The 23,873-nt window shown below is 39.8% G+C and overlaps 2 long non-coding RNA genes across 12 annotated transcripts in view; one reads left to right on the forward strand and one right to left on the reverse strand.

Annotated features, from left to right (window-relative positions):
* Positions 1-23,873, forward strand: part of LOC116102385 — a 181,734-nt gene that overhangs the window by 7,463 nt on the left and 150,398 nt on the right. For 9 of the 11 annotated variants that reach the window (XR_004123131.1, XR_004123134.1, XR_004123125.1 and 6 more), the window contains exons 3-6: positions 1,467-6,512; positions 16,900-16,992; positions 17,548-17,731; positions 19,036-19,167. This is a non-coding gene — a long non-coding RNA (uncharacterized LOC116102385). The remainder of the gene's footprint in view (positions 1-1,466; positions 6,513-16,899; positions 16,993-17,547; positions 17,732-19,035; positions 19,168-23,873) is intronic. The other 2 variants (XR_004123126.1, XR_004123127.1) reach the window with 2 other exon arrangements.
* Positions 121-4,050, reverse strand: LOC116102386. The gene is made up of 3 exons (XR_004123136.1): positions 3,941-4,050; positions 1,592-1,667; positions 121-714 (listed from the first exon to the last, which is right to left on the reverse strand). It is a non-coding gene; the product is annotated as an uncharacterized LOC116102386 (long non-coding RNA).

Genomic DNA, 23,873 nt, shown 5'->3' on the forward strand with positions numbered 1-23,873 from the left:
GGAGGAGGAGGAGGAGGAGGAGGAGGAAAGGAGGAATGGAAGCCAGGGAGGGAAAGAGAGAAAGGAAGTGAGAACAAATGCACTTTAGCTGTAAGAGTTTTAGAGCACTTTGCCCTTCACTTATGCCCCACCCCATCTTCACTCCAACGCCCAGCAAGCAGGGGTTTCTATTCAAAGACAACAGTCTCATCTATCAAGGCAAACTTCAGGAAGCTGGACTTAGGGGAATAAGAAAATAAGATGGAGTAAATTCCCCCTCCCCTGTTTAACTGATCACCCAAATTGCTTTAACAACATTTTACAATTTTATATTATTATAATAACACATATGTATATATGATTATTGTGTGAGAGATTTTAAAAAAGAAAACAAATCCCAAGACATGGTTTGCCTTCTTTCATTGAAGCAAAAGCTAATTTAAAATTGTGTCAGTAGCCAAATTATAGCCATAAAGTCTGCATGAGATTAGGAAAATATATTCAGCTGGCTTCAAATGTGGTGGCATTTCTGTGGGTCCCAAGATGACAGGGTTTGTGCAGGAAGGGTGTAAGTACATGGTAGAGGTACTCTCTCAGTTTTAGAAGCATGTTGATGGATTAAAGGTTCATAGATTCAAACACTAGATAGAGGCTGTCACTCATGTGCACCGTCCTGGAGGCTGGCAGAAGGCAGGGCAACAAGACTTCTTAAAGGGCTATTTGGAGTCACCAGTGCTGGAAGACAAGCAGAAGCAGCCCAGTAAGGGAAACATTATTATGGCTTGTAAAATCACAGAAAGGCCCTTCAAAGTGCAAGCTTCAGAATTCCAGTTGGTAGCTCTGGCAGGGTATTTAAGCAAACAGTGAACATCTTTTGCCTGATTTATTTATTTTAAAATTCAAGGCTATGTAATGTGTGCTTGAACACACATTGTGGGTGCTGTGCTGTGCTGTGCTGTGCTGTGTGTGTGTGTGTGTGTACTTTCCAGCTTATTGATGACTTAAATACTGGACTATAGACTATGGCACTGACCATTTTACCAAGCCTGGTATGAGCTAGTTAGAATTTTAATCTCAACATTACATTGCAAGTTAAATCCTGCTGAGAAAGTTCCAAAGTCATTGGAGATCATGTGATCAGCAGTTCTTGTTTAGACCTGGACAAAGTCAAGAACAATGGTGGGATGCTGTATGTTTTCATTTTCAAGAGCCTGTAATGAAATCTTTAAAACAAGAGTTAATTTTTATTATGCAAAAAATACTAATTGATGGTATCAAGTGCTACATGAAGGTGTTAGAAAGAAAAATATTCAGAAAAATTAATATTGTTAATTAGCTGCATGAGTGAACTTCGGGCAAATACCAGCAGCACAACAAACGAGGATTCATTTGATTTAAATTCCTTTTACTACACACTCAAATTCAACATTAGAAGGAAAAATGGAATGTGTGGATTCACTGTTTTTTGTTTGTTTGTTTGTTTTTAGGACATTTATCCACCACACTTTCAGTATAAAGATATAACTTGAGAATAAATTGATAGCCAGAATTTGGTAAGTTGCCATAGTAGAAGAATATTATGTATTAATCTAGAGAACATTCAGGTACTTACATTATCAGCTTCATTTGTCCTCTTCAAAGGCCTCTTCCTTGAAAATGAGTAGGTGCATGTTAAAAATAAATAAATCCTGTACAGAATGTAAAAGGCATTTTTTTTAAAAAAAAATCACATTTAGTTTCTTGGTTATGGAAAGTATTATCTTGAGGGCTTGCAAACTGTATTGTTTGAAAACAAACTGCATTAGTCTTGTCATTTGGAGTACAAGGTAGGTAACAGTAATTCCCTACCCATCTATTAGAATTTGTTATACATTGGTTAATTTTATTTAAGAGATTCCTAAATATATGGCTATGGTAAATTGATTGAAATATTGCCCTTTAAGCATTCAAAGTAAAACTGAAACCATTAAAGGAAAGAAATATTGATTTCAGTGACAGATGTCACACGGGGTATTTCTTGACAGGACCACATCACCTCATATGTCAAATGTCAAAGACAAGCAGTTAAAAAATTAAGGTAGCCTATATCTTTGTCTATTATGTATTAACTTATTTAGTCTCAGGGATGCTGCAGTATTCTGTTGCACAGTTTCTTGTTGTTGGTCACATTTTGAAACACTCAAAAGGATGTAATGCCCTGAAATTTCACCACTGGGGGATTTTTAAAGTTGTTTGTTTGTTTGTTTGGTTTTGATAGTCCTTTCCGAAGATAAATACTTAGCTTATTTACCCATTGATTTTTTTCCCCCACAAGTGATTTTGGTTAACTTAATGGCCTTCAATATCATGTATTATCTTGCAAAAATCTATATTTCTTATATAAGTTGAAGTCAAATAATAGATGTCTGATCTTTCAAAGAATGTACAGTTCAGCGTTCTTCAGTTACTGAAGAACTAATGTTTCATCCGCAGGGTTTGATCCACAAAAAAGACACCCTAATCTGCATATTTATATTTATACTTATATATGTATGCATTTTTGGGCATGTGTGTGTAAGTGCCTGCAGAGGCTATAAGAGGAGATCCAGTACCCTGGAACCAGAGTTATAGGAAGTTGTGAACAACCCAACTTGGGTGCTGGGAATCAAACTCTGATCCTCTGCAAAAGTGACAAGTGTTCTTAACAACTGAGCCATCTCTCTAGCCCCTACTTCTTTCTAAACAAGTCTTAAAATTGATATGATGTGGTGTTGATGAATGTATAATAGGAAAGCCGTGGACTATCCCCACTTACTCTGTAAATGTCTTTTATTCTTATATACTTTAATGATCAGAATTATTGAACCCCTTTAAAGGGCAGTAAATAAAGTTTCTAATTATGAACAAGAGATATGATGTTTGCTTTGAGGTTCAGTAGCACAAAAAAGTTTTCCTAATAAAATTGAAGCAACTCTATCCTAGATACATTAAAATAGGGCATATCTCAGACATGGCTTGGGTTTATGTACTTCTGCCCTACTGCTTCTGATGCCTTTTATCTTCAGTTACTGTCTTATTTGTTAACAAAGTAAATGTCTGAAATTAAAAATGTTTCCAATGGTCTTGCTTATAGAAGTGAAAACATTAGTAAGTATCATTTATATTAAAAAACTATATAAATTATATTATTTATTTTAATTAATGCTTCATTTTATTAATAATTAAATTAACAATATACTTATGTATATAATCATATAAATTATATTGTTTATATAAATTATATTAAATAATTAAATAAAAATATTAAGTAATATTTTTATTCAGACTTGTATGTCCAGTCAGTAATGAGTTTTTTATAGCCTCTTCCCTTCAAACAAAATAAAAAAAGTAGTGCTACTTATGGTAGCTAAAAAGAAACCCTCCCAAAACCAACCAACCAAACAAATAAACAGGAACCCTTAGAATTCAATCTCTTGAAATTATATGCACACTGTTTTTACAATTGAATTTTTAAATTTTAATTAATATTTTTTACTTATTCACTTTACATTCCCTTACTGTCCCCCTTCCAATAACCTCCTCCCACAATTCTTCCCCACAATTGAATTCTTAATAAGGTTTTGTTTTATCTCATCTACTTACCAATATGGTACAGTTCTGAGTTATGAAATTTCTGCCTTGAAAATCAAATTGTAACAATATGCCATCGTAGGCTTTTCTGATGTGAAGGGAGCTTTGGAAACCATATCTCCAAAATTTAGGAAAAAAAAAAAAGTGAAAATTGGCAGGACAGGTTGGTGCACTTCACTTTTTTAGCGATGTCAGAAAGCTTTTCTTTTAAGAAATTACTATTATTGTCTTGTTCATCAAGTGCAAAATGTGAAATAATAATGGAAGAACTACCAAAGGAAAGGTTCTCTTCCATACTTTACCACTCAGGACCCAACAACAACAAACAAAACAAAACCTATTCCCCACCTACCTCCAAAAGTGGCCCCCAACATTTGGGAAGAATTTCTGTGTAACTAGCTGGATAACTTCCAGTCCTCTCAGTTCCTGAGCTTTTCAAAGGCAGCAGGCAATGCCCAGTGCGATTCAGGAATGGACAGCCTCTAGGAGGAAACAGGGACCCCTCACTTAGCTGCAAACTTGAGAAAAGAACTGTTGAAAGTTTCCAAAGGAGGTTCGAAGAGGCAGGACAGTAAGAGCTGATAGAACCAATTTTATTTCTTTCCAGGCATTTCTAACTTTTATGACTATGCCCCCCGCCCTTTACTATCTGTCTTTGTGCCTCCAGGGCCAGTGAAAGAGCAGGGCAGATTCGAGATTGCTTTCAGGGTTTGCCTTCTCTGATGATGGATTACCATGTCAATTTAAACGGCATAGGATTAATTTGTTTCAATGATTTCTCTTTAGGCTGAATGCCAGCCGTTTTCTATCTCTCCGCTTGCTCTTCAGAACTAGAGAGAGAGAGAGAGAGACACACACACACACAGAGAGAAAGAGAGAGAGAGAGAGAGAGAGAGAGAGAGAGAGAGAGAGAGTTTCTATATTTTAAGATGAGAGACAGTAATAGAAATAGACAAGTTGTGTGTACTGTTGCAACAGTTATAGGTTTGAGTCTTTTTATCTCTGAAACATACAGTCACTCACATTAAAATGAAATTGGTCCCAACATTTATTCGATAAGCACTTGTCTTGTAGATAATCCACTGCAGAGTGCTTTTGACATATAAGGATTTAATTTCTCTTGGACAAGTTATTAGTACGACACATTTAAGCTAACCACCTACAATGAGGTTATTGAGATCTCTAACAACCTTAAATGCTCATTGCAAAAAAGATTTTGTTTGAGGGAGGGAGACACTTTTGAGAATTCATAGTTTTCACATGCATACACACAAGCAACACAGGCAGTCATGCATGTTTGTGCATGTACACAGACAGGCTCCCTATTTCATATGACCACATTCTTCAATGCTGCTGAAAAAAAGAACCCTCCCATTATGCAGATGTATCTTAGCTTTACAAAAATGAGAATATACAGACTTTTCATTTTGGAAGGATTTCTAAAGTACACAAGAAAAAAAATGTCACTTAAATTCACTTTCTCTGTGAGACCAAATCTATAATGAAGCAGAAAGTGGTTCTAGAAAAGACTTAGATACCACCCCAAATCAAGCAACCCTCCACCCTTCACACACACTAAACTCACAGGTAGCTACAAGATGCTGCCTGAAGAGAAAAAGTGATTTAAGTAAAATGGTGTGCCCTAAAGTGATTGTTTTTATTTCCTAGTTTGAAGAGTGCGCTTTCAGCAGACTCAGATAGATAGGAGAGGGATTGCAATCTAAGGACTGACCATTTGGGGAAAACATGACTGCTCCTATCCCTTTCCCTTTTTCCCAATGCTCTCTCCTTAGTCCAGACTCTCCCACCCCCAGGAAATTTAGCATCATAGTTCAGAATAATAAATTGCATTTGAAATCTGAATACAAATAGATTGTATAGCCTTCCCCCTTTCTCTCACCCTCTCAATGCACAGCCACTCTTTATTTGTGTAGCTTCCACTGTCTAAGGACAGACACAATCAGAGTCCAATCAATGGCTGTCAGAACTGAGTCTATGCAATTTTAATTTGTAAATAAATAAATAAATAAATAAAGTTGTTCGTTGCTAACCTTGTGGGGAGACTGTGTATCCCTAAGCAAAACAAAATCTTGGGGAGTTCTCCCTGAGAAATGATGTTGCACATGAGCAGGAAATTCAGGCAAGAAAGGCTAATTGGAGAGAGAAAGAGGGAGAGAGAGAGAGAGAGAGAGAGAGAGAGAGAGAGAGAGAGAATTAGGTTTAAAAAGAGTGCAATCTAGTATCACATTTTCACTAGTGTAACTTGAAATGAAGGTGTCTTCGAGTTGCCAGCGATGCCAGAACGTTTAGATGTCGGCCACAGATGGGAACACCTATTGAAATGTGTCTGAGGAAGATTAATAGGGCTTGTCACTGTTGGGAAAGCACTGCTTGGCTGTAACTTTCCGCAAGCCCAAGATGAATTACCGATGAATGCTCACTTATCAACCCCATCACTACCGTTCGACACTAAATCAAATTGAGAAGTTATCTGCAATCAGAAATTTTCTTTTTAAAATAGACGTATACCTTTAAGCCCCAACTCCTTAATAATCCCACTCACAAAACAACCCCCCTCCCCCCCGCAGCCCTAGGTGCTTCTTCCTTGGCTTATGCTGAATTACAGCTCAATAATGAATATATTTTTAAAGTTCACACACAAACGGACATCTGGTCAGATTGCAAAGTTTGACAGCATTTTAATGAGTATGAAGGCTTCTTGGAAATGATCATTTAATATTTCGGCAAATGTGTTCTCTTTTACTTTTTAGATTCCCCTGCCCCCTTAATGGAAAAGAAACACAAGAGTGGATTTGACATCGTAAACCCTGTGACTGCATAGTTATCTAATGATCTCCTATAATGAAATTATGGGAATTTTGAGTTTAGGTAGATAACAGAAGAACAAGATTAAATGGATAACGGTGAGAGATAGCCCTGCAGAGGTTTTTAATGGCTTAATGATGTTGCATGTAGCTTGTTTGGGGGATATATTGAGACTTCTATTGGATTGCACAAGTAGTCTTTGATTGAGCTAAACTCAGTCCCCACCCCGACATTCGTATCACCTCTCTTCTTAAACAGAATCTCACTCTGTCACTATGTCACTGCATAGTCCTGGCTGGCCTGAAACTCAGAGACTCTCCTGCCTCTGTCTAGCTGCTGCTAGGATTAAAGACCTGCACCACCACACCCAGCCTCCAGATCTCAATCTTAAGGTGATTTATTTGAGAAACAAGACAAAGTTATTATCTCCTTTTACTATTTATTAATTCTGAGCATCTAGTCTTTCCAGCCTCGGGCTCATTGTGTTTTAATAAAACTTCCCATGGCTGTATTCTGTAAAGCCCTTCCTATTTGCAGAGTGCTTTCCCTTGCAGGGTTCATTTCATTTCTACCAAAATTTCAGTCAAGCAGTTTTTTAAAGTTTCCATTTTGATGATGAGTAGAATGAGGTTGGGTTATTTAAAGTCAGGGGTGGGGGTCAGTGGAAATATAGAATTGGAAACTATGCCACTGTGTCTTTTAGTTTTCATGGAGGATTTTTCCCCACTCTGAGTCATTATATAAATAGAGATTAAAAGATGGTGACAATGCTAATTGCAGCTAACATCTAATACATACGTCACTAATACATGAACACTAACATGTTGTTTTATTTCAGCACAACTTTCCTCTTGTATAGATACTGGTATTATTTCAATAACCCAAGAGAACAAAATGAGGCTTCTGGATTTTAGAACTTATCTGAAACTCACATTGCAGGGAAACTGGGGACAGTACAAAGGTCCTTACAGTAGTCTATCCTAGGTCCTGTTTTTTTTTTTTTTTTTTGGTTTTTTTTTTTTTCGAGACAGGGTTTCTCTGTATAGCCCTGGCTGTCCTGGAACTCACTCTGTAGACCAGGCTGGCCTCGAACTCAGAAATCCGCCTGCCTCTGCCTCCCAAGTGCTGGGATTAAAGGCGTGCGCCACCACCGCCCAGCATAGGTCCTGGTTTTTAATTGCAAGAAGACTTGAATTACACTGAGTGGGACCAAGACATCTCCATTCTTATCCAAATTTGCAAATGTCTCAGATTCTGAGGCAGTGCAGAATACTTCATGGGCTGGCTTCTTTGTCTTTACTTACTATTTATTTATGTACTTCATCACAGTGTTCAGAATCAAACCCTAGGGCTTCACACTTGCAGAGAAAGGAATTTACCCCTGAGCTTCACTGCCCAGCCCTGAGTCCTGGCTGATACAGTCCGGATTTGCCAGTTACTCAGTATATGACCTCTATCCATCACATTGACCTTTATTATCCTTCTCTCAAAATTGGGATGATTAGATCAAATGTACTAGACTATGATGTTTTGATGCACTTTTCTCATTCCTGAGAGTGAGGAGAGGAACCAAGAAGCAGGAACCATGTCTGACGTGAGGGCTAGGCCAGATGGGCAGCTTCTCCATCCTGGACACTGTCAGTAAAAATGTTCAACCCTATAATAAGTCTTGCTTGTATTATCTATCTATCTATCTATCTATCTATCTATCTATCTATCTATCTATCTATCCATCCATCCATCCATCCATCCATCCATCTATCTATCTATCTATCTATCTATCTATCTATCTATCTATCTATCTATCTATCCATCTATCTATCCATCCATCCCTCTCTCCATCTTGCCTCTAAAGAGCATGGAATAGTCAGTCATTCCTCCATAGCTTGTGAGGATGGACTAAAATCCATGCATGCTCAGGTGTCTTCCCCAAAACAGCATGGTGTTTGTCTGCAATTTACACACAGCCTCTGCTTATTTGGAATCAGCTCCAAATTCTTCATGATCCTTAATTCAATAAAAATCCTCAGTAGAGAGTTATACTATATAGTTTAGGAAATAAATGTGTCCTTCTTTCTTTCCTCCCTTCCCTCCCTCCCTCCTTCCCTCCCTCCTTCCCTTCCCTCTCCCTTTCAGTTTGTCATTATTTTCAGACAAGGTCTCAGGTTCAGAATAACCTCTAATTCATGATCCTCTGCCCTGGGCCTCCTGAATGCACCAGATTTAATATGTTAACGTTGTATTTCGAATTTTGTTTGTTTGAACTCGGTGCTAGAGTAGGCTAACCAATACCCAAGCAGGGAAGGTTGTTTAGAAAACACCACATCATTTTAAATGGTTGAGGAAAACTTTTGGCTGCTTTATTTTCCAGACAGAATTAAGAAGACTCCAGGTCTGGAGAGGCATGGGGGAATTTACTCAGCTAATTGGTTACAACAATGACATGAACCCATCTTCTCTTGCTCCCCAAACCATGAATCAATACGTCTCTGAAAATGTCATTTCCCACTATGCTTCCTGTTCAACCAGTACCCCTGACTATTTCTGCATTATAATGTGTGTGTGTGTGTATGATGAGATACTTTATGTAAGTTGTTACTAATTGTAATGAGAGAAAAATTTTCTAAGTCTCTGTCACAATCATTTCTTGTAACACTTACAAAGCTGACCAGCTAGATAGCTGAAGCTTTGGTAAGAAGTTCTACAGAAAGAATGCTTTGTCGAGGTGTGGCAGTACATCCCTGCAATCCCTGTCCTCTCCAGGGGGAGATGGAGAGATCAACAGTTGAAGGTCACATCCTCAGCTATATAGCAAGCTCCTAGCCAACCTGGCCTACCAGAGGCCCTTGTGTGCAAAAGCAAATAAGGAAGTAAAAATAATCTCTAATTTCTATTAAATCTCACAATACTCCATCCACTCCGTATTTGTTGCAACTCTCCTCTGATAGTTCCCCAGCAAGAAAAGTATACCTTTTAAATCTTCCCTTTCCCAGGTCCCACGTTGTCTTTGCTTGGTCATTGCTTGCTTTGGGAAAACCCGTCTGGGTTTAATCAGAAGTTACAAGACAAAATGTGCATTATTAAGAAATATAAATATTTTCAGAAGCAATTAAAGGGATGAAAGATTGATTCCGCCTGTAGATTAGACATAATTTGAAGCGTCTTGTTCTAATGAGAGTTACTGGGATCTAAAGTCAGGAGCTGGCCTGACCACCAGTTAGAAATCCCAAAGCATTCGAGTAATCTGTCAGTGATTCTCATTCACGATATATCCAGACACCTTTTTTTTTTTTTTTTTGCTTGCCAATCTCTGGGTTAAAATTCTTTCCTTACTCCCCTTAGGGATTTGTAATAGTCACCTTTGAGAAATCATGACTAATTCTTTCTCCTCTTCAGCGTTTAAAAGGGAGTACCTCCCTTTTCACAACTCGGAAGTTGGCTTAGCATTAACTTTCATAAGTACATGTTGGCCTGAAGGCATCTGTATTACAATTTCTTTCTTGGCTTAATAAAAGGTATCACATTATCTACCTGGTCAATCTCTATTGGCTTTCAAAACTGAGACATGGAAAAACCTAATAAGCCTCATTAGGATATCTGCTTTAAAAAAAAAAAAAAAAGACAGCCTCATTTAGGGCATTACTTAACAGAGCTGGGTGGCCAGGATTTGATACAGGTATTCCTAATTTAATAGTTCTAAAAAAAAAAAAAAAAAAAGGAGGGGGTGGGGAGGGCTGGTGACTAATATGTACATGGAATTTTAATACACAAGGGATCAAAACCTGATTGTTGTATTTTGTTTTTCTTTTCTTTCTTTCTTCCCTTTAATCCCACCTTTTGTCCCCATGGCTGTGTGTGAGAGAGATGGCTTGATTTCCTTGAGATGCTTCACCCATCCACAGCTGGAAGTCCAAAGGGGACCAAAAATGTCTTTAAAATCAACACAAGTCCGGGAGCCTGAGAGAACAAGTTTTCCTTTGTAGTGGGGATAGTATTATTTGCTGTAGGTTTTTTTTTGATATACATTCTAAATTAGGCCTGCAAAGGCATGCTTCATCTTTAATTCATCACTCTCAGCTGAAAGAGATTAGCAATGTCTAGCACGCACCCCTCGGATGGTGCTGACCTCATCAAGTATGGCCTGAAATTAATTAGCCTCATTCATTCCAAATGGAAAAGGATAATGGAGCAGCGTCTTAGCGATGACCATCACACATTGTATGCAGCATATTTAAAAAGCCTCTATTTTCAAACCATGTAGATTAAAATTCTTTCCAGAGCTCACAATATGCCTGAGTTATCAAGGCCCTAGAAGAGATCCCAGTTGGTTTTGTTCATACCACCGTGTGCCTGTGGGGTCGTGCATGTAGACTTGTGTGTTGCATGGGTCTTTTCCCTGTTCCTGTTAGCTATGTCCTCTCTTAGCTGGTTTGTTCTCCAGAATCACACCTGGAGTACTTAGCTAGCAAAACCCTTGATTTTCAATCCTGCATTCAATGACCTGGTAGATCAGAATGCTCTGTGCACATTTTTGATTGCCAGTCAGAAGAAAATTCCAGAAGAAAGGCTGCAGCTATTTTTCACCAGGATTCTAGTCGGCCTCCAATTTGGACACAGAAAAGCTCCTTAAAGAGAGAGTCAACTTTTATGAGTTATTTTTGAGCTTTCAATGTCTTTTCCCAGTCTTTACTGTTTTGATCGTATTTTAAAATATGACCGAGGATCATGCTAGAAGACCAAATCTCTTCAATTTACCATCTTACTAAGATTAGCTGATTTTTTTCCCCTTCTGGGGATTGACTAAGAGAGGCCAAATTTTTGAATATCAAAACCGCTTTCTTTTTGAGCCAAAAAAAATCTTGACTAGAGTTCTTTGGGATCCTCAAAGACATTGTAAAGTTTATTTTTATGAACAGTAGTTTGGGACTATAGATCAGAGGAAGAAAGAGCCTGTGACTTTTGTGTTTTCGGTTTTTAATTTTTTAAATAGTATGAAATAGAGACAGTTTCTGAGAAGGTACCAGTAGTATTTGAGGGGATAAGATCTTTACATAGTGCACATTTCTTAAGAAAAGAATTATCCCAGAATAACTTTGGTGAAAGAAAGAAATAGATCTTTGGTGTAATTTAGCAGCAAAGTTTCCATTTAACTTCAAGAATCAAACTTGTAGCTTTAGGGAAATCATCTTTTCAGGGCTCTTTGATGTCCTAGAGCTTCATACATGTGATTTAAGATTAGTTTATCTTATGATACAACAAAAGTTGGAAGTTGGCGTCTCCTCTGTATAGACAGAAGAGGTGGAGATTTCTCCCAGCTTGCTTCTGGCTCATCAGTACACAAGAAGTCCTCTTTATGTAATGGTCAGCATGCTGTCTCTGTGCAGAAGCTCACCAGCTAGGAACTGTGAACCAATCATTTGGATGTAAAGGATTTACCTTTCAACATTCCAAATCATCTAGCATATGATTGGAAGAAATTTGCCAGCTTAAAGTCTAGGGGGAGAAGATGTGAAAAACAAAGAAGGAATAACTCATACACATTTGATTTGGAACGCGCCGCTTAACGGAACCTGGGATGAGCATTGATGTGCTGAAGAACTTCAAAGGGTGAGAGAATTAGACAAACTGCAAATTACCCTCTAGGTGACTTGGAACGCCAAGGCAAATAAATGCAATTGTAAATAAAAGGAGGTGTTCTTCAGCAGTAGTGACTCATTGAAACATATGCTTTACACTGTGTTTTCCGAATAGTAAAACTGGTGTTATATTTACTATTGAGACAAGGGGATGTAGCTTGTGAACATAAAGCACCTCTCATATTTCACTTAAGATATTATATGTTTTTAGTCAACAGAGGTAAAGATAGCAACCATGCTCTAAACATAAAGATTAGTTACATGAAATGTGAGTTCATTCAAATGAAAAAACTCACAGTAGGCTTCAGGCTAACTGAAGACCCATGTGGAACCACAAATTGTTACTGTTTAGGCATTTGAAAGTGGAAAAAGAGGGCCATTAAAATTCAAGGGGCTTTTCTGATCCTCCCCTCCACTCAGTACTTTGGGGGTAAGCTGTGGTTGTTGTCTGGGTTCTTGAAGAAACTTTAAGGCTGCTTTCGCTAATGATGTCTACAAGATAGGTTAGGCTAGCCAGAACTGGAAGGTGTTTTGGGAAGGTCTTTGTTTTATTTTGTCTTCCTTGACATTCCCTGGGAGATGTTGAGAAGAACGGTATATATGAAGAAACTTTCAGTGACAGATGTGGGAACAGCCGAAGAGGAACACCCAGAGAGGAAGTTGTAGTCTTTGGGTAGCTAAATATGCCTGTCATTTTTTGCCTGAACCCAAAACATTGCACATGCTTGGGGGATCGTTCTGCTATAGGGCGAAACCTCCAGTTCGCAGGACATTTTTTTAGTAAGGGGAACATGGATGAAAAATTATCGGATTAATCTGCAGGGTACTTAATAAGCAAAGGCCCTGTGCTAAGCTGTGCACTAAGGTAACTCGGTTTCTCACCACAGTACCAGGCAGGCATTACTGTTTCCACCCCTCAGGTGAAGGTGCTATAGCACAGGGATGCTATACGAGCCACTCAAGATAACATTGGTTATAAAAATGACCTAATTCAACAATGTCTCATTTTGTCTCTCAGTGCTTATGTCCAATGCTAGATGACTCGTCAAAATAAAATGTAATTGTGGTGTTTGCAAACCAAACTGCCATGGACTACGCACGAGAGAATTAACTTCCCATTTCTGGACAATCAAAGGTAGTAGGGAGTACTGAGGAGAATTTGGGGGATGGCAGGAAACCTTAGAGAGGGGACGGTGTCCCATCTCATCTTCTGATCCCTCAGGTCAGAAGCACTTTGCTTCCCAAACCTCCCATGACCTTTGATCTTCTACCTGGCAAGCTGGATTAGTGAGATACATGATTTGAGGGAGAAAAGTTGGGGGGGGGGAGGGAGGGGGTGAGAGGGAGGGAGGAGGGGAGAGAAAGAGAAAGAAAGAAGATTGGAAAATGGAATGGTGTTTAAAGAAAAAGGTTTAAAAAGGTCACAGCAAGAGATTGACTTGGAAGGAGAGAATGGGCAGACTGTCTGAACAATATTTAACAGAATTTTGACTACACACTCTGGTGATAATCAGATGAAAATGTGATCAGGGAAGTTTTGAAGAAGCAGGAAGGAAGGCCTAAGAGGGGGGAAAAAAACAAGCAAGCAAGCAAGCAAACAAACAAATTAAAAGCACTCAGATTTTATCACTGCCTTTTGTCACAAAGAAAGCTGTACTCCCTCCCCCAACCCCCGCCCCAGTCTCCCTTTTTCCTGCTGAAGTTTAGGCTAATGATTTTTCCCAGTATAAAGAAATTTCATCCCTTGTGCTGTATAGGTTGCAGTTTTAGCTGGCCTAGCAAATGTGGTTTACAAAATGCTTTCTCTCTTATAGTAACATATGAAGTGCCCTTATATCTTTATGGCCCGTGTCTTTTATCTCATTTAATGTCACACTGAATTTGCAGGGTGTATGTAATTACATCTGCAGATGTGGAAACAGGGCTCAGAGGTTATGGAGTCAGCCCTCCACTGGACAACCCAAATCACTAACGAGTCCTTCCTAGTCTTTTCCCACATCGTCTTCCTTACACAGCTAGAGTGGCACAATTGTAACCGGAAAATGACCTTACAGAACCACTGGCTAAAGCCCAAGTCATGATGGTACACACCGCTAACCGTTTATTTTGCTGGGCTGGAGTTTGGGTTTACTTTGAAACCTACCTGTTGTCTTGCAGGTGTCATTCAGTCTGCGAAGCTTAGGCAAAAGCTGTTTGAGTAGCTTGAACTCACACTTCCACCTGCTGGGACTTGGGGGGGGGGGGGACACTGTGAGAAAGGTGGAGTCTACAAGGAGGCTCCGACCAGCCACCTGCATCTTCATCCAGCTGTTTCCAGGGATTGTAGTGCTGATGAAAAGGTTGAATTAACACTCCAAACTGTTCCTCTGCCAATTGAGGCCAAATTCCAGATTCCTTAAAAAGCATGTAAGGAAAGGGGCAACTGCATTTGGGAGCAATTACCCAGATTAGGAGGCCACAGTGATCTGTTTACACTTTGTAGCCCAGGGCCCTTTGGCTCTGGTCCACAAGCAGGAGATTGTAAATGGCAAGGAATTTCAGCCTAACACTGACTTCCCTCTTGACCTGTGGGTTCAAGCCAGAGAAAAGCTGATAGAAAAAGCCCTGGTGTCAACTGCAAGCAAGTGTCCAAGCAAGTAGGACACAGAACATTGGGTTCCAGGTAAAGGAGTTGACACAGAGGTCCCCCTGCAGTGAACACACAGGTAAAGTCCAACTGTAACTGTTACATCAGGATGCAGTTATTCAGGTGAATGCTCCTCAAAAATGATTTTTGCAAAACAAATTAGGAAGTAACATTTCCCTGACATCTTCTGCTTAATTACTACAACACCATGATTTAACTTTGCTTCTGAATACATTACAGGTTAACCAGTAACCTAGGGGAGATAGAGAGGTTATCACCATGCACACTGTACCAACATGAGTGTTTTTAAAAATAGTTGGCAAATACGAAGATTTTATTTATTATTATTTATTTATTTATTTATCTGAGACAAGGTCTCATCTCACGTGGCACTGGCTCTGTATACCAAGAAGTCTTGAACTCCCAGAGCTAGGTCTGCTTCTACCTTTCAAGTGCTAAGTCTAATGGTGCACACCACAGTGCCTGGCAAATACAGACACCTTGGCCAAAATAGTACCATCTAGAACAGTTGGTCTAAACTCTGAAGTGGTTAAACTGTACGACATTGAGACGTAGGCTCCTCCCCCTTCAGAGAAAGGACTGTACTCATTTTTCAGAGCTTTGGTCATTTTAAAATTGTTTGAAGGTATTTACCTTTTCTTAATGCAATCCTGAGGCTAGTGGCTTGACCTTGCTCATTGAAATGTGCACAGAGGTGAGGAAGCATGAAGAATGGGAGGTATCCATCCCAGAAGAGCAGGCCTGCCAACTGTAGTGGGGCTGAGGAGACAGGAGGCTTCCCCTGTGGTCACAGTGCCCACATGCAGGAGTTGTAAACCAGACCACACTAAATACCGCGGGTAGACTGAGAAACTGCAAAGAACCACAGGAAGAGGCTGCATTCTTCTTTCTAAAGATCTCCCCGCCCCCATTCCCCCGTGGTTTTAAAACTCAGTAGCTTTTCTGCTGATATTTAAAACATTTATTTTGTGTTCCAAGCATGGTGGTGCATATCTTCAATTCCCAGCATTTGGGAGGCAGAGGCAGGCAGATCTCTGTGATTTCAAAGCCTGCCTAGTCTACTCACCAAGTTCTAGGCTAGCCATGGCTACAGAGTGTGAGTCTCAAACTGTGTGTGTGTGTGTGTGTGTGTGTGTGTGTGTGTGTGTGTGTGTGAGAGAGAGAGAGAGAGAGAGAGAGAGAGAGAGAGAGAGAGAGAGAGAATGTGTGTAATTCAGAGGAGAGGGAACTACTTTTGGGATAAGCTCTCACTTTCCAACCTCACTGCATCAGGGTCTCTCTTGTTTCTGTTACTACATTATGCACTACTGGCTACATGGCTTCTGGGTGATTCTCCTGTCTCTGCTTCCCATTTCCCTGCAATAGTGTTTGAGTTACAGTTATATGCACACAGCTTTTTACTCAGGGACTAAAATTCAGACAGTCAAACTTGCATGGTTAGCAATTTTATCTGCGGAACCATCTACCCAGCTCTCTAAAATTCTCTGAAGATGGACTTAGATGAAAAACTGGAGAGATAGTTTAGCAAATAAGAGAGCTTTTTGCTCTGCATCTTAAACTTTTTGACCCAAGTGTCACCCATGTGCTCACAACTGCCTGCAACTGCAGCTCCAGGTGTAGCCTCTGATGCCTCTTAACCTCTGCAGGTACTTACACACAAGTACACATATCCTCACACAGACACACATGCGTATACACAATTAAAACCATCAAAATAAATCCTGAACTAAGGAACTTAGATTGAAGCTGTGACATGGACTCTGAGGCATTTTGATCCCATAATCCTGTGACATTGAAGGCAACTAAGAGGAAACCACTCTACTCCGACGTACAAGTGCTCCCAAAAACCCAACTTTTTCCATGTTGGATTTTTCTGATCCTGGCTTATCTCAACAATTTACCATTTTTTTCTTACAAGGTCAGAGCCTATGACATTCACAATTAGCTTCCAAATTAACTTAGAAATGATAGTAAGCTCTCAGCTAAATGCTTGGGTGGCCACTGGGGACCAGACCAACTTCCTAGAATAAGGTTAAGACTGAGTTGTTGTGTGGCGATGTGTGGATCGCATCAAAGACTGAGCAGGAATTCCTTGTGACACTAGAGATAGGGCCTACAATTCTGCATATTTATGTGGCATGCTGACCTTCCTTTACCTGTAAACCAGATAACCTTTAAGTAATATTTTGGTTTGAATTTAAGGTTCTGTAACACTCAAGAACGTGCGGACACCTTCCTGTGGGAGGAGGCTTGGGGGAAACATGGTTTCTGGTTCCTGCTGAAGCCAGCATGAAGGTAGATTTTGTAAATTGCAGATTCTAAGCAGGTAACAGACATATATGAAGGCCTGGACCAAGTCTGCTAGATAGAGGGAAGGTTTACACCCCCACAGGCACCATTCTTAGAAAGGCGTGTTTATTGATGGCTTTGATTGTGAATGGGAGCAGAAATCATAGTGGGTTGGATTCTGTTCCTCAGAGGCATCGCTTTACTTGTTTGTTTATTTATTTATTTATTTATTTATTTATTTATTTGATATTTTCTTTATTTACATGTCATATGATATCATCTTTCCCAGTTTCCCCTCTGGAAAAAAACAAAATAAAAAATAAAACCCAAAAATCCCCCTGTTCTCTCCTCCCCTCCCCCTGCTCACCAACCCACCCTCTCCCGATTCCTGGCCCTGGCATTCCCCTACACTGGGGCATAGAGCCTTCACAGGGCCAAGGTCCTCTCCAGAGCAATCGTTTTTTACCCTAAGAGAAAATGTTCAGTACTTAGAGATAAAGGACACACTTCCTAACCCACTATTTTTGTTTTCCCGGATCCATTTTCTGGATTCCTCCACAGGACAAGGATTACTGCTTCCCTGAGTTGGCTTGCTTTGCCAGAGTATCTTAAAAGGTCTTTTGAAACAAATAAAATACTCAGAACTGCTGTGACTGTCACAGACAGTGTCCTGTTACTGGCTTTAAACAGGGCCCCTCACGCGGAAGAAGCCCTATATCCTGGAGTCAGATGTCAATCATCCTGGGTATGTACTTAATGCTTTTAAGAGTGTTTCATGTTTATCCCCATTAAATTTCAGTTTGCTTTGGATTTTTGGGAGCTTCGAGGACCTGTCACTCTCAACTTTTGTTGCTTTATAGACTGACTAGCACTAACTTTTTCCCTCCCTAGTTTCACTCAATTACTGACCTAAATTTTGACCCTATCAGGGATTCTGGAGTTTCTCAGGTTATTATGGCAAAAAATAAGTGTATACTTATTCTGTCAGCTCATAAGTAGTGGTTAATACAATGGTCTCCAAAGTGAGATTTACTTCTAATCAAGTCCTGGGCTTGCCTATATGACATGCATGTGGGCATCTTAATTTATTTGTGCCTGTTTCTTATCTGTAAAATGGAAACATAGTAGAAGTACCTCATGCGACCTTTATGACATTATTATTATGATTCAATGAATTAACATATGCAAAGCACTTACATTAGTGCTGGAGACAGTACATGCATTATTTATTATAAAGATAAGATAGATGGAGACTGGTTCCGAAAAGGAAGGCAATGCCTTGTTTATAACTCTATCTTCTGAAAGATAAAGAAATGTATTTGCTTTCCTTATGCTGAGGTTTCTGGTAAATACACCGTAAGCAGCAGGTAATATAATCAACCCTGTGCTTTCTAACCATAACAGATATTCAATGTTATAAACCACGAAATCTTTGGCCAGAGAGACAGCTCAGTAGGGTCAAGGTTTTGTCTGTCAAACCTGCTGAGCTGAGTTTGCTCCCTGAAACTGAAATGGTAAAAGGAGAGACTAGATTCCCAATGGGTTGTTTTAAAATTTCCATACATGTGTTATGGCACATGTGCAAATGCCCCCTTCTCCCCCCCACCCCACATACACAAGAGGAAAAAAAACTAACAATAAAGATATAATCTTGGTGATGAGTGGAGAAGAGTATGTGTTGAACATTAAGACCACCTCAACAGTGATAATTTTTCTGCGAAAAAATATGAGCAGGGCCGCATACATTCTAGGTGAGTACGCTACCTCTGAGCTACAGCCCCCCTATCCCAAACCAAGTCCAAGGTGATTCTACTGTGTTTCTAGACTGCCGAGGAAACCAACAATGTCCCACACGCAACTCTAGTCTCAGTTCTGAGAAGAACACATTCTGCTGAGGCTGTGCGCATAGCGAGCTGAGAAAAAACAAAAAACAAAACAAAACCTTAACAATTTGGGTATTTTTAATACAAAAAAAAAGAGCTAAAGAAACATGCTTGTGTTTCATAGATCTTCATTTTGCTTAAACTTTTGTACATTTCTTGGTCATAGGAAGACTCACCCGAGAATACATGCTTAGAAGAAAACTGTTTCAAGCCTCATTCTCTACGGAGTGGATGTCTCTGCATAGTCCTCCCTTTCCACAAACTCCAACACTGAAGCCCTGACACTGGGAGTCCCTGAGTAAGTACAAGACTGGATGATTTCCCTCTTGCTTCACTGCCCTAATCAAGTTCTCATGAGGCTAGACATTTCAGTCTTTTAGAGACATCTTTTACAGGTGGTCCTCTTTGAACTGTCCATGCTAATTTTGATAGGTTGGGTACTTCCCCATTTCTGTATTGGTACAGGGGAGCTCAAAGAACGAAAGACAGCAGCCTTTGTTCCTTTGTGTGTGTTCCATAAGTACCCCCTGATGCACTCACCTGCTGTACGATATGGGAGGAGCTTTTCTGTGGGAGCAGAGGCCGCAGGTAACACGATCCACAGTTGTTGTGTGTGTAACGTGCTAATACTTGTGACAGCAACCCTCTGAAAGGGGTGTAGCAAGTCATTTGAAGTTTGTACACAGACAGTACTATCCATTACACTCACCCATATCATACCCCTAATCTCCAAGGGCAGAGATGCTATTACAGTTGGCAGGCCAAGATCGTCTGTGTATGTACACACAACTCCCACTGACTGTGTCGAGGAGTTACTTCAATGGGAGTTTTCAGTGGCATAAATTTAACCCAGTTCAATCGTGACCACAGCAGGCCTGGCTAGACGGAGAAATCTGGCTGCGTGTTAAAAAGGCTGAAGAAGAACAAAAAGGCTGCCAGGTTTTGTAAGAAATAATATCCCCAGAGCACTGAGAACTGTAGTTGGATACTCAATACCCTCCTTCTCCTTCTCCCACCACCAGCGGGCCCCCAGCTGGTATTCGAAGCACCTGAAACAGAGTGGACATTAAAAAAAAAAAATGTCTACCATGCAGTAAGACTATACTTTGCAGCCTAGCTCATTATGTGAGGGTGGAAAAACATTTATTTGGAACATTTATTTATCTATCAAATCTAAAGGGACACTTTGGAAGTAATCACCTTTTTGGTTTTGTCTGTTTGTTTGAATCCATAAAACAAAAAGCAGGAAGCCTACAAACGCCATGTTGCTTTGGGTGTTCTATTGTATATGGGCTCTCACCCTGCTACGGGTCATAGGGATTTCTTTCCCATGTGATTCCTGGGAAGCTTTTTAGGGCCTCAGATCATATTGTCAAAGTGATCAGACATTCCTGACCTCAAGCCTTGGTTGCAATAATATCAGGATGTAATCCTAAGCCCTTGGCATTGCAATCCTCCAGGCTGTAAACATTCAAGTCCCATTTATTCCTGACCATTTGAAAGTGGTACTTTGACAAGCAGAGCCTGGGTTGGAATCCCTGCTTTGTGCTCTGATAATTATATATCTTGGAGATGTTGCTTGACATCTGGAAGCCCTATTTTTTTTCTCATCTGCATTCAGAAGTTGACAATAACTTATTCATGGCGGTGCTGTGTGGAAGCCCTCAGAGGAAAGGGCATGCTTTGGTGAATGGCTGTAGGCCACTGTTGGGATACTTAGTAGATATTCAGTAAAACCTTCCCTCTACATCTGGAGTTGGTACTCCTCCAGCTCTGTGGATAATAAAGAGAACACTGCTTTGAAAAAAAAATCTCCTAATTAGCAACTAAACATAGTGGCACATACCTGTAATCTGAGCACCGGGGAGGCTGAGGCGGGAGCAACACTGTGAGCAACAGTGAGACCTTGTTTCAAAAAAACAAAACAAAGCAACAAAAACAAACCACATAGGCTGGGTGGTACACTTAATCCTAGCACTGGGGAGGCAGAGGCAGATGGATCTCAGTGAGTTTGAGGCCAGCCTGGTCTATAGAATGAGTTTTAGAACAGCCAGAGCTACATAGTAAGACTCTGGAAACAACAGTAAGCTAAACCAGCACATACTTACACACACACACACACACACACACACACACACACACACACACACACATACAGAACAATTATTAAAGTTTACATGCAACTTTTTTCCCTCTTCATTTTGGTGAGATCAAAACCAGGAACGAATCTTTCAATGTTAAAAAACTAGTATGTTTCATTATAACTAGTTTAGTAATCAAAAACTACATTACTCCCTTTTAGACTTGTGTTTTCTTCATTAAAAGCAAACCAAAGCAAACCAGAAGAGAGCTAACAATATGTGCACCTTAGTCTGGAATCAGATTAATCACATGATAAAAAAAATTCATTACTCCAAATGAAAATGTCCAAAAGGTACTCTAAACAAGTTTTTAAAACATAATGTGTTCTTGACTCAGAAAAAGCACAATAGGTTAATTTGGAAGATATGAATAATTCAATATAGAATCATGGGCTTCTTGCATAGTTTTTTATATGAAAAAGTACTGCTTTATCATTGTTAGGGGAAACTGATATATGTAACTCGAGACTTCTCTTCATAGAGGCAGCTATGTATTCATGTATTTCTTTTAAAGAAGAAAGTAACAGTTAAAATTAGTATGTTTGCACAGAGCACTTGCAGAGTGTGTGTGTGTGTGAGAGAGAGAGAGAAAGAGAGAGAGAGAGAGACAGAGAGACAGAGGGAGGGAGGAAGGGAGAGATTGGTGATCACAATGTAGCAATCTCTATTTGTATAATAAAGTCAGAAGAAATGGGACAATTTGGATCTGCATGATGGTTCAGCAGGTAAAACCACCAAACCTAATGAACCAATGATGCAAGCTCAATCCCCTGGACCCATGTGGTGGAAGGAGAGAACTGACTCCTGCAACTGTCCACTTACCTTCCCATGAATATGTGCCATGAATGTTCCATACAACCTATGCTCACAAAATGAATAAATAAAATGTGCTCTTTTAAAAAAGAAAAATGTTTACTATGAATATAAGTTCAGATCAATAAATCTCTACGTGAAAGGTAAAGTTGATGTACATATATTCAAACCTAAGACTACCCATGTGATCCTAACTAACACCAAGTTTCCATGCTACACATGTGATGCTAAGTTTAGTATTTCTATATTACCAACCAAGTGTAAAAATATGAAAGTAGAAATCTGTATTCTATCTCTCACCTCATATCTATTCATTTCATGTAGCCTCTCAAGTTCTGGCTGAGTTTGTGATTGGTGTCTTTAATCTAAAGAGAAAGTCTTGAGAAAGACAAGACCCCTTCCTGCTTTTCTGTTCGCATTTCGCCCCAATTTTGGGTAGCCCTTCGGTCTCCCTTCCCTGTGTGTAACATCACAGGACTGTACTGGCTGCATCAAATTGATTTAGGACACTAAGCATTTTCTTAAAAATTAAATTTCCCGTGAAAACGTAACAGGACCAGCAAGGTTGAAAATGCATTATGGGAAAAGTGCCAGAGGTTGTGCTAAAATGCAGGCTGAACGCTTTGTGTCAGGGAGGAGGGGAAAGGGGTCAGAGAGGAGGGCTGAAAGAGAAAGCAGGGCAGCAGGAGAGGCATGGTGGAGAGGAGGGACCAAAATTAGAACAAGAGGCACTGTTTATTAATAACCTTAGTGACCCACAGGCCCCTGACACAAAATACATTAAGGATTCTTGGGACACTCTGGCCTGTCACTCACAGGAGGAGCCAATAAAATGCTGCTGGAGACTGCAAAGGGGCTGAGAACACATGAAAAAGAAAAAGAGAAACCGGAAAAAGAAGAGGCATAGAGTCAGAGGCAGAACAATATCACTGTGGTGCTCCATGATTCCCTTTCTTCCCCTCCAGCACCCTGCTGAAGCCAGTATGTAGCCCAGGCTGGCCTTGAACTTTCGGGCAACCCTTTTTCAAGACACTCACATTCCTGGAGTTGCAGTAGTGTACCTGTGTGCCCAGTTTTCTCTGCATTGCTTGGTTATTTACCTTTCATTGTATGTACAAAGTGATTTCCATGTGCTGAAACTTTTTTATTTATGTAACTTTTGCCTGGCAGATCTATGGAGTGATTTGTTGGTTTTAAATCACACATTTTAAAAAATGCAGTCTTGGGTTTATTATAAATATCTAACATTAATATGCAACCCCAGTGCTCAGGATGGTGAAGTAGGAGGATTGCTCACTATTCAAGGCCAGCCTGACAGCTGGTTCCAGGTCTCAAAAAAAACCAACCAATTGATCATATCCATGGCTCAATCTTAAATCTATTAATCCTTTGCTATCTGATATTGGGGACACTGTTAGTGCATTTAGTCGTTGACATGCTTAGGAGCATTCACAAATGGAGATGTCAACCACCTTCTGCTCGTCTCTCTGCTTTGGGGCTGACTAGGCTCTGTGGGTCTCAGGGTGAGGTCATGGGAACCTGCTCTTTCTTCTAGCATGTTTAGAGCAGGACTTTTTTCTTTGGAAAGCATTTTAAGTCTCTCAGTTCTCTGAAGACAGTTTGTTTTGGTCCTGTGGTAAGAGTCCATTTAATCAAACGACTTCTCTAAGAACTGTGTGCTAATGGCCCTCTTTCTGTGTCTTTTACATTTCATCTCCTCATCTTCTCATCTTCATGGTCCCCCAGAACTTCCCTTTCCTACCTGGTAAGCTTCTCCTCACTAAACAGTTTCCTGAGAGTGGTGCCCTTGTGTGTTTCTCTTTAAGACCTTGCTAAACTCAGAATTCGAGAGAATGCATTTGTGCACTCATGTTGGGAGTCTAAGGATTTTCAATTTTGAGTTATCTCATGCAGAAATAAACCACATATTCTCATTTATCTTTTATATGATCTTCTATACATTTAGAGTTTCTTTCTTTCTTTCTTTACTTCTTCTTCTTCTTCTTCTTCTTCTTCTTCTTCTTCTTCTTCTTCTTCTTCTTCTTCTTCT

This window comes from Mastomys coucha, unplaced genomic scaffold (assembly GCF_008632895.1).
Source record: "Mastomys coucha isolate ucsf_1 unplaced genomic scaffold, UCSF_Mcou_1 pScaffold21, whole genome shotgun sequence".
Taxonomy (NCBI): domain Eukaryota; kingdom Metazoa; phylum Chordata; class Mammalia; order Rodentia; family Muridae; genus Mastomys; species Mastomys coucha.